The sequence below is a fragment of the Aedes albopictus genome, chromosome 2 (genome assembly GCF_035046485.1).
Source record: "Aedes albopictus strain Foshan chromosome 2, AalbF5, whole genome shotgun sequence".
NCBI lineage: Eukaryota > Metazoa > Arthropoda > Insecta > Diptera > Culicidae > Aedes > Aedes albopictus.
The window spans coordinates 13987191-13998297 of NC_085137.1; positions in this window are offsets into that span (position 1 = coordinate 13987191).

An 11107-nucleotide genomic window follows, 5' to 3' on the forward strand; every position below is an offset into this window, starting at 1 on the left:
TGTCCACCTTGGGGGTGCATAGCAGCTGCATATGAAGATACCGTTGATTTTGGCGATGACGAAACCTTCGTACGTGCTTGCAATCACTTCCTGAATAGGAAATCTTCCCATCACTTGTATAGCAGCCGTTCCCGTGCTATCTGCCACCCAGTTGTTGTTACCGAGAGGAACTCGGTACGGCTCTGCAATAATCGCAACATCGCACTTTGCTTCCGTTGTTGACTGCCTCAACAGTTGCTGTGCGGTATCACAATGATTCAGGTTGATCTGCATTATCTCCATTACTGTTGGCCTGCGATCGCCTTCTTATATGCAGGGCACTTGTATCCACCCGTCGAATGGACGTTTCCTTCTTCCGCTGTGCAGAGCATGCACTTTGGCGCTTGCGAGCAGTCCTTCGCAAAGTGTCCCTTCTCACCGCATTTTCTGCATTGTTCAGCTCTGTCTGGGCCTTTGCAGTTGGCCGACATGTGTCCAAAGCCCATGCACTTGAAGCATCTCAACACCCGTTTGCGGTCACTCTTTGCTGTTCGGGCGGCGACCCTCAGCGGGCACACCGAACAACCAACTCGTACCTTGCCTACCTTCAACAATTTGCTAGCCGCAGACACCGACAGTCGAATCATCGCTGTTTGTGTGCCTTGGTACCCCTTCGTCAGCCGGATCGTTAGAACCTCTTCTCCCAATTCGCATTGCGTCTTCAGTTCACGACCAAGCTCCTCCACTGTTGTGATCTCGTCCAGGTATCGGCATTCGATCGTTGCTTCCTGGCACAAAGCTTTCACGTTCCCACCATCCCCGACGAGGTCGCCCAATGACTTGGCGAACTGCTCTCGGTAGGCAGAACTTTTAATCGCCGGATCCTTCTTCAGCTCAAAGAGCATATCTCCTTGCTGAGTGCGCCTGGTTCTCACCACGTTCTCACCCAGTTCCTTCAACTCCGGATCCTCTCGGACTTTCTTGAGGATTGCTGCGTACGACTGTTGGTCGTTTGCCTTGACCAGCAGGGCGTCTCCCATGTGTCTCTCTCGATGGGGCAGACGGCGTTCTTGCCTGTTCTCTTTGGATCTCCTTTCGTCTCGAGCCGGCTTTCTACCTTTTTCGATCCGATTATTCCCTTTCGTTTCCTCCTTTTTGGGCTGATTTTTCTTCTTCTCCTTGCGATTTTTGACGACGTTCCAATCGCTGTTGGCTCTCTCGTCGCTTAACTCCTCGCTACCTTGAACATTCTTTGTCTTCTTCGGGCGTTCCTCTTCGCCTGGTGTTTCTCTATCCCGCTTGTTCGAGTTCTTATTTCTGCGTCCTTTCGGCGTCTCCTGTAACTCTGTTGATGCTTCCACCGCCGCAATCTGCTCCAAAGCCAGCTTCAAAGCCTTTTCAGCAGTCTCAGCTCTCTTACGCAACGCTGTGTGCTCGCGGTCAGCTTCCAGCACGGCATACCTGAGGCTCGACACTCTTTGCTTAATCTCAGTGTGCACGTTGTTACGGCCTTTTACGTATTCGTGCAGCTCGATGACCTTCCTGTTCAACTCCACCATTGACACCTTGGGCCTCGCAAGTTGTAGGCCTTCTTGAGTGGTGCTGCTGCTCGGTGTAGACACCGGGGGCCCTCCTTTAGTGCTACCGCTTGGTGTGGACATTTGACTCGTTACCCCTTTTGCTCCGAAGAGTCCATGTTGCCCACCTCGTGGCGTGCTGCTGTTATCCATTGCCGCGATACTAAAAGTTTCTACCGGCGAACGTGTCAACCTACTGCTCCTTAGGAATGCGCTCGCATCCTTATCATCTGCTACCTCCGTTGTTGTGTAATTGTTGTTCTTCTCCATCTGGTTGGGTCCCCCCTCCAAGCCGCTATCTTCGCCCGTCGTAAGTAGTTGCCGTCGTGATCCCATGGTGATCTTTGCAAGCAGTGAGGCCATGCTAGGGTTGACACGGTCCTTTATGGGGAACCGTGTTCAGAGCCAGATCGGCACTAGTCAGGAATGTTCAACTGAGCCTACTTCCACCGGCTAAGGTGGCGAGTTCGGAACGTACTTGGAGGCCTGCCAAGGTTTTAACGGGACGGGGGCAACCATACCATTAGCCCACTCGCCGTTTCGGAAAGGTGTCACCCATTCTTACTAGGGTAGTAGAATAGTACGGTTGTCAGCTCTGTAGCGTTTGGTGGTATATACGTATTCCTTGCTCGTGTCCATGTCCATGTGTTGCCAGTTTGCCATAATTAGGGTCTCACTGGCGTCGATCCTAATGTGCCGGTTGGCACGCCGGGTGTTTGGGCTAAGGCACTTTGGAAGCGGTACCAGGTCGCTTGTACGGAGTTGCTTGCAGATGTGTGGCTTTTTATGGGAATCCAACAGAGCCCACTGTTGAACCCCCGCCACATCCTAGGCATCCTCCTCTTGAGCTGTCTGGAGACCAGAAGCCCGGTCGCTCCCCGAAGGAAGCGCCAAAGGTGGTAATTCACACCGGTGTGTGAACGGTTTACGCTTCGGGAAGACTCCCAAGCTGCCACCCGACTCGCAGAAGGGGGGGTTCGTCAGGCCCCTGGACTCCTGTCCCTGCTGCCCCGTGTGTGTGTGTATGTGTGTGCGTGTGTGTGTATGTGTGTATGTGTGTGTACAAAAAACTCACATCACTTTTTGGCAGTAAACCTCAACCGATTTTAATGACCGACGGTTCATTCGACGCGGCATATAGTCCCATTGTTTCCTATTGAAAATGGTTCGGATCGGTCCAGCCGTTCCGGAGTTATGGCCATTTAGGTGTTCCGGATCAGTACCTGTGGGAGGGGCCAGACATGAAAATGCAACAAACCCATGCATGCGACACATCAAACCACGGCATTTTCGACAATCTGATGAACGGTAAGCAGGAAAATAGTCTCAGACTATATCAGAACCGGTAGTGTTCCGGAACCGGTTCCGGATTTCTCGCCGGAAGTGGCCAAATATTAAAGAGGACCAAACCCATGCATGCGACACATCAAACAGCAGCATTTTCGATAACGTGATGAACGGTTAGCAGGAAGACAGTATCAGATCATATATGAACTGGTAGTGTTCCGGAACCGGTTCTGGGTGTTCCGCCGGAAGTGACCAAATATAGAATTGAACATAACTCATTCATGCGACACAACAAACAGCGGCATATTCGGTAACCTGATGAACGGTTAGCAGGAAAACAGTGTCAGACTATATCTGAACCGGTTCCGAGGGGTCCCGATGGGTGAATGCAAACTTTTTAAGGAGTGATAGAGGATCATCTAGGGCCCATATAGCTGAGGCGGTAAACGCATGGGTATTCAGCATGACCATGCTGAGGGTGACGGGTTCGATTCCCGGTCGGTCCAGGATCTTTTCGTAAAGGAAATTTCCTTGACTTCCTTGGGCATAGAGTATCTTCGTGCCTGCCACACGATATACACATGCAAAATGGTCATTGGCACAGGAAGCTCTCAGTTAATAACTGCGGAAGTGCTTATAGAACACTGAGCTGAGAAGCAGGCTTTGCCCCAGTGAGGACGTTACGCCAAGAAGAGGAGGAGAGAGGATCATCAATGGTGAAAAAAATGTGTACGCATATGGTCAAATCTCAACCGTTACGTAGTAATTGAACTTTACATGTTTTTAACTTTGCTTGCCTCAAACTGGCTATAACTTGAAAATGGTCAAACTTATCGCAGCTTTTTATCCCTCATTCGAAAGTTTATTGAATTTTCTATCAAAAACAGATCTCTCTATTGGTTTAGTTAAACATCTTAGTTTTCTACAGCAAATAAGCTCTAAAATATTGTTTGGCTTTTTTGTATACCGAAGTGTACTGAAAGGCTATATGTTCACTCAAAAAAAAAACAATTTTCGATAGAAGGCTCGGAGGGTCAAGTCACATATACTAATCAACCCAGTTCGACAAATTGAGATGATGTCTGTATGTGTGTATGTATGAGTGTCTGTGCGCATAAAAAGCTCACTCATTTTTAAGGCACTTCCCATTGGCGGATTTTTCGGATTATAGCTCGAATCGAACCGGATTTTTACCGCATTAAAAATCACAGTTTATTCAAAATTCAAAGTACGACTTAGGACAAACAGAGTAAATCATATTTAAAACATAAAAAACAATAGAGATATGTTATTTTTGGAACTCAAGAAGTTGATTTAAAATACCAACTTTTTTTTAGAAAAAATCATTAATATCTTTTGATCGGAATTACTTTGCACCAATCGTTCCACACGAAAATTGGCGGATTTCTAAAGCTTAAAAGAGGTTGTTAACGTCTTTGATGAGAAATTAGCTTTGATGCACATTAGCTGAAAATTCAAAATTAATAAGTTCATCACCAATGTTGGCCAATGTTGCCAAAGATGAAAATCTTCTATGTGATCTGCTTCTCGAAAGTTTACAACTTTCTAAGACTCACTAGCGGCACCTATCGAGTTAATTATTTCAATTGGCTCATTATCGGATTGCTTCTACTATCCTGATTAACCTTGCCGAAGACGAAATTCTTCTGTGTTCTCTGATTCTCTAGATGTAGTAGTTTAGAATTTGTCACTAGTGACACCTAGCGGATATATTTAGTATTAACTAGTTCATTATAGTATATATCTCTTGATGTCCCGATGAATTTTTCCAAAGACGAAATTATTTTATATGGTCCGATTCTCGGGCACAGCAGTTTAGAATTTCTTAGACATACTAACGCCAGGGGAGCGTCCATAATTTATGTCACGCCTTGAGGGGGGGGGGGGGAGTTAAGCAAAGTGTAACGACCCATACAAAAACATCAGAGGTCTCATTCAAAAAGTGTGACATATGGGGGAGGGGATTGAAAATGGCCGATTTTTGCGTAAGGTAAACTATGAAAGTTTTCTTAAGCTAGAACCAATTAGTTCATTATCGGATAGCTCTTGATGTCCTGATCAACTTTGTCAAAGACGAAATTCTTCTATATTGTTTGATTCTCGCGATGCAGCAATTTAAAATTTCTAAGACTCACTAGCGCCACCTAGCAGAAGAACCTAGAATCAACTAATTCATTATCGGATGGCTCTTGATGTCCTGATCAACTTTTCTGAACAGTTTACCTTCGACTTAAATATTAACGCGCACTGAATCGGCTTAAACTAGCAATAGCCAATATCTTACAAAAATATTGATGATAACTATCTAAGTCTTTTATAATAGAGAGATGATCCTTCTTTTTATCATCTGCACGCAAAACTATTGAAAAATCTCCATAGAATTTCGAGGAATTCAATAAAAACCTGAATTTTTATTGCTTCGCCCATACAAAGTGTTAGGCAAATTTGATCAAGTTTATTGCTAATTTCTAATTTTAATTTGTGCGATTATATAGCTGCCTTATAGTAACCATACACGGTGTGATGGAAATTCGGCTGCAACAACGTTGTATCGCAAAGAGATCTGATAGGTACACGAATATTCAGCAAAGAGCATCAGTTTCGCCATTCAGCAGCTTTGCAATCATCAACGATTGCTGTACTTTCCGTCGTCGATTCAGCGTATCCAGTCCCAGTAGGCGGCATCTATCAGGATATAATGATAAGGATGCCACACGATCGAAGCATTCTCCAAAATTGGGAATGAAATACCGTCAAGGCGCCATTCACCGTGGGGGCTCCATTCACCGTGTGTCTTCGAATATTTTTTTCATTATTTCCATATTATGATTGAATGATATGACAATTTCCCTTCAATTTCACCAATACAACATTTTATTGGTGAAATTGAAGAGAAATTGTCATATCATTCAATCATAATATGGAAATAATGAAAAAATATTCGAAGGCACACGGTGAATGGAGCCCCCACGGTGAATGGCGCCTTGACGGTTTTAAGCACTGGTTCTGTTCCTTGTTGAAACTTTTTTTCCCCGCCTAATAGGGTGACGATGGGTATTATCTCCAGTTAGCCTAGTGGTTAAGGCTATGGATCGCCAATCCGGAGACGGCGGGTTCGATTTCCGTTCCGGTCGGGAACATTTCCTGACCCCCTGGGCATAGTGTATCATTGTCTTTGCCTCACAATATACAAATTCATGCAATGGCAGGCAAAGAAAGCCCTTCAATTAATAACTGTGGAAGTGCTCAAGGAACACTAAGTTGAAGCGAGGCAGGCCAAGTCCCAGTGGGGACGTAGAGCCACAAAGAAGAAGAAGAAGAAGAAGGGTATTATCGGCAGGTTTGTTCTCTTCGTTATGAGGGGTTTTTGTCGACCAAATTTCCTGAAACTTGGTCATATAATTCAGCTTGGTTGGGGAGGATTTGAGGCCAACTCTGAGTTCAACAGCTTTCAAAAAAAAACCCCATGACGAAAAGAACAAAACTGCCGAAAATACACAATTTCCCCTATATAGGCCGTTACACTTACTTACCCGGGATTTCTAGTTCATATATATATATATATATATATATATATATATATATATATATATATATATATATATATATATATATATATATATATATATATATATATATATATATATATATATATATATATATATATATATATATATATATATATATATATATATATATATATATATATATATATATATATATATATATATATATATATATACACACTGGAACCTCTTTTTATGCCATTGGCTGGGGGTGCATAAATTTAACATGTGCATAAATAAAAAAGGGAAATTTGTGCATAAATTAAGTTAGGGTTTCAAAGAGAAAATCTAGTTCAAGACATGAATTCCGGGCCTCTGAGATGGAGCCATAGAAAAGGGGGTTCCAAGGGGTTTTACGGGCGTTTCAGAGGATTTCAGGAGCTTTTTGAGGGCGTTCCGTAGAATCATCTTCCAAAACATGTTTAAATCGATTTTAGGTGACGAAAAATGAAATTTAGATCCAAATAAAAAATTTGGGCATTGGAGGGTTAAAGAGAGTTTCTAGGGGATTAATGACAGAGCAATTCAGATGCATTTCAACAAGTTTCAGGGGCGTTCCAAGGTGTATCAGATGGCTTATTAGATTAATTGATTATTTATGACGATTTCAAGGGAATTTCAATGTGATTACGAAGGTTTCGTCCGTTTCGAGGATTTCAAGTGGAGTTGTATCAGGTGGATGGGGATGGACGATAGCATCTTGACGGACGGACGTGTGGCGGTCGAAAGGTGCCGCACTACGTCGACCACCTAAATGGTGCGGGGAGCGCAGACGTCCCTAATAGAAAAATATGATACAACGTGCTTAACAACCCTTTCGAGCTATCATCTTGATCATACAATGAATGATACAATCATTCACTCTATCAGCAGTGTATCATACATTTTTATTAGGGGTGGAGGATAAAGGCAGTCAAAGAAATAACTACGTTAGTACAGCAGGGAACAATAACGAGCCAACTCTCACCTTGTATTGTCATACCTGATGTCATTATTCACGTGTTATGGACAGAATACATACCAATTATAATGTTAGGCATTTTACCTCTTATGACAACGGTATAAAATACTCCATAAGGGCGATGCAAATATTTAATTTGTTTTATGTAATAACTTTTAAATGTCTCTGTCAATTTGCATGAAATTTTCACAGAAGGTAGCTAATTATGTTTATATTATGCCAGCAAAATTTGATGATTATTGGTATGTTACTTTCAATAGAAAAATCGAAACAATAAAGGGTGCTGATTAATTGCTTTGCTGTCTGAGGGGCAAAACCACGTTCAGTCTAAATACATGTTTCAACTATACAATTTTTAATAGTGCATCGTTTTTTTTTTTTTTTTTTTTTGTAATTTTGCCTATGTAAGAAATGTAGATTGAGAAGTTTGTGTTCAAAATTTCAGCTGTTTCCTTTACCAATTTCAAAAGTTATAGCACTGATAAGTAATACTAGGGGCTGTACAAAATTCAAGTGCGCGCATTCTACTGTTTCATGCAGGTGAAATGAACACATCTTAAGATGTTATCAGGCCAAATTTGAGCAATTTTAATGTATCTATTGCAGAGTTACAGCCGTATTTCTGTGTCCCGATTATTGCGGATACAGGCTTTACGTATTTTTAGTTTTGACCTCAACTGTAAGGTCGTCTTAAGTATCTCGTACTTGATTCGACCTGACTCGAGTTAAGTACGAGGCACTGAAGACCACCTCACAGTTCAGGTCGAAATACGTATCTGGCAAAGGATGCAAATTATTAGTGGAATTCAAAGGAACTAGTACCCGATTTTCATTGTCAGTTTCGAACTATCCTTTCATACAAGCAGCAAATTATAGTCGTACACAACGCATAGTGAACTTTCTCCGTAGTGAAGAAAAATGGCCAACCATGCGCTTCCATTGCATTGGATTGTTATGAGACAAAAAGCGTTTCAGGTTTCAAAATCGCAATGCGGTTCAATCCGTCCCCATTTTACCGTACCCCCAGTTTGGTATAATTTTGAATGAGATATTTCACACATCAATCTTGTTGACAGACCTGTGAGGATGACGGGTCACGACACGGCTCGAAAAAAATACTGTAAGTAAAAATTCGTGAAACAACGGTGCAGAATGCTCGGCCCCGCTCCGACAAAATTAATTGCGTTTTCATCACTTTCTCCGCTTGAGTTGCTTCCAAGAGTTCAAATATGTATAACATTTTGTAAATGGTCTGAATAATAAGCACACTAATTTACTGCTAAACGTTTCACCTGTGTGTTCGAGCGGCATCGATATCGCGGTACCAAAAATGTCGCCCGTTCCGATCTATTTATCCCTCGTCAGTGTTACTTTCAGTTACAGTCATGTGTTTCAAAGTTCGGGAAAAAGAGAAAAAAGCGGCGCGGCCGTGCCATTTGCCAATGCAAAAGTCCTAGAGAGAAACGCCAATCGAGACAAATTGTCGATGTCAAGCAACCAACCGACCGAAGTGACGCAAAGTCATATGGGTGTTGACAAGGGTATGAGACTCTATGATTTAATCAATGTCTCCAAATGGCCGCACAACACGAAGCACGGATGCTCCTTAGTGGGTCTGGTTGGTTGGGTGGTGGGGTGAGGGTGCTTAACCGCTGCGCTGGCTGGCTGCTGCTAAACGGACTGATTGTCGAGTGCTATCTTCATCTTCCCGATCTCGTGGCGCAGCTGACCGCGATTTGGGGCGTAAATATATTTGTGGATGGGTGCCTCAGAGCATTATATAGGAGTACATTGCACCAACAAGTGAAGTTTGTTTTTGAACCTGCGCTTTTTTTTTTCTGGGGCGCATCCTCACCGTATTTCGACGGTATGGCTATTTTTCTTAACCAATATTTGTCGATATTTCAAATATAAATCATTTTCCAACAGAAAGATGTTGAACAATATATTAGTTACATTGTGGAGACGTACAAATAAAATTTATTTGCTATAATTTGTTTACGAAGCTAATAGCTTTGGATCAATTTAAAAGACAATTATACCGTCTTCGACCTTGCGGCCTCTACAGACTGAACAATACTAACATTTGACAACGGACAACACATATAACACCCAGTGGCCCAGTGGAGAATTTTTCGTTTGACGAAAAGTTTTCCACGACTGGAGCGGGAATCGAACCCGCACTCCGAGGCTTACGAGACACCTAAACGACTGACGCCGCTAACCGCTCGGCCACGAAGCCCACAAATTTGATTTGCTTATGGAGAAAGCATTATAATTTAGTGGAGAATGATTTCATTATTCTTTTATATAGTGCGTTTTCAGTTTTGTATGAATGCATTAAACAGGTTGCACTGCTCCGTGAAGTTCATTTGAGGCAACCTGAAACACCCGCTGAAGTGTCCTCAAACCTCCAACGCATCGAACCGTCTTGAAACGCCTTTAAAACTTTCACCAGCTCTCCCACCGGAGAGCTCTGCTTCAAACGTCAAACGTCAGTTGATGGTTTGTTGATACTGTCAGGCGTTCCAGTTATCGGATTTTTGTTCGCTAAGTGAAACGTAAACATGTTGCAGTTATCGAACGTCTACTGTATCTTGATATCCTACTAAAATTTGAAAATCGTCTGATAAAAAGTTCCAAACCTTTATTCACGTTGTTTACCCGACTACCTATCGCCAAAGAATACAAAACTAAGGTTAACAGAGAAGAAAAAAAACTAATCTGATGAAGGGGATGATTGTCAGTGTTTACTTGTTTTGTTTCACACCGGACAAGACTTAACAGTTGTGCCACAAAACTAACCCAAAATCATCTAGATTCTAGAAAATACTGTGCTGTTGCGTCAACAGGTTCTTCGCCACAGCTTCGAGCAGAAAATATGTTCTTTAAAACGCTACAAAGCACTGCTGGTTTGGGAAGAATTTGGCAGATTATAACTAAATGATAACTATGTTGCAGTTTTTTAAACAAATATGACGCTGTCCCCAAATTACGCGTCGCTCAAGGGAGAGGGAAAAGTACAACCGAACGTTATGGTCCATACAAAAATTTTGGGACTTTCATACAAAAAAGCGTAACGGAAGAGAGGGGCGGGTTGTTAAAGCATGACGATTTTAGCGTTGCGTTCAAAATGAATGCTATAAGTTTTGTTTTATGGCGTGTTTGACTCGGGTGGTCAGTATTACAAAAATGATCAAACTATTTTGCGTCAATATAAAAAACCTAACACATTTTGAAATTATTTTGTTACAAGAAATGTAGCAAATACTACAATAAATGTGTTACGATATTTTGTTAAAGGCAATTATTTTGATATGCATAATGTAACGAATGCTGTTATATGTATATCTGTTCGAATAAATAATACAAGTTTTGGTATAGTTTTGTTTTTAAAATAATATCAAATTTTGTTACAATTTTATTATGGTTATTCACATATACGAATCCTTCCAACAAAATTATATCAAATCGTGCTATTTCTAACAACGGTTGTAATAATTTTGATATAATCTTGTTAGGAGCTTCTTGTTGTTAGAAGTGAGTCACAGTGACTTCTGCGCAACAAAAACCTGCGCTACCGTGACTATTCCGTGACAAGGGTCTAATAAGACGGTGTACTGTATAACTATTGTTACGGCGCAGCCAGAGGGTGTTTAAAGGGGAAACCAAAGCGAGGCTACAGAGGAGTTTCGGAGGAGGGGTGGGGTTAGCCC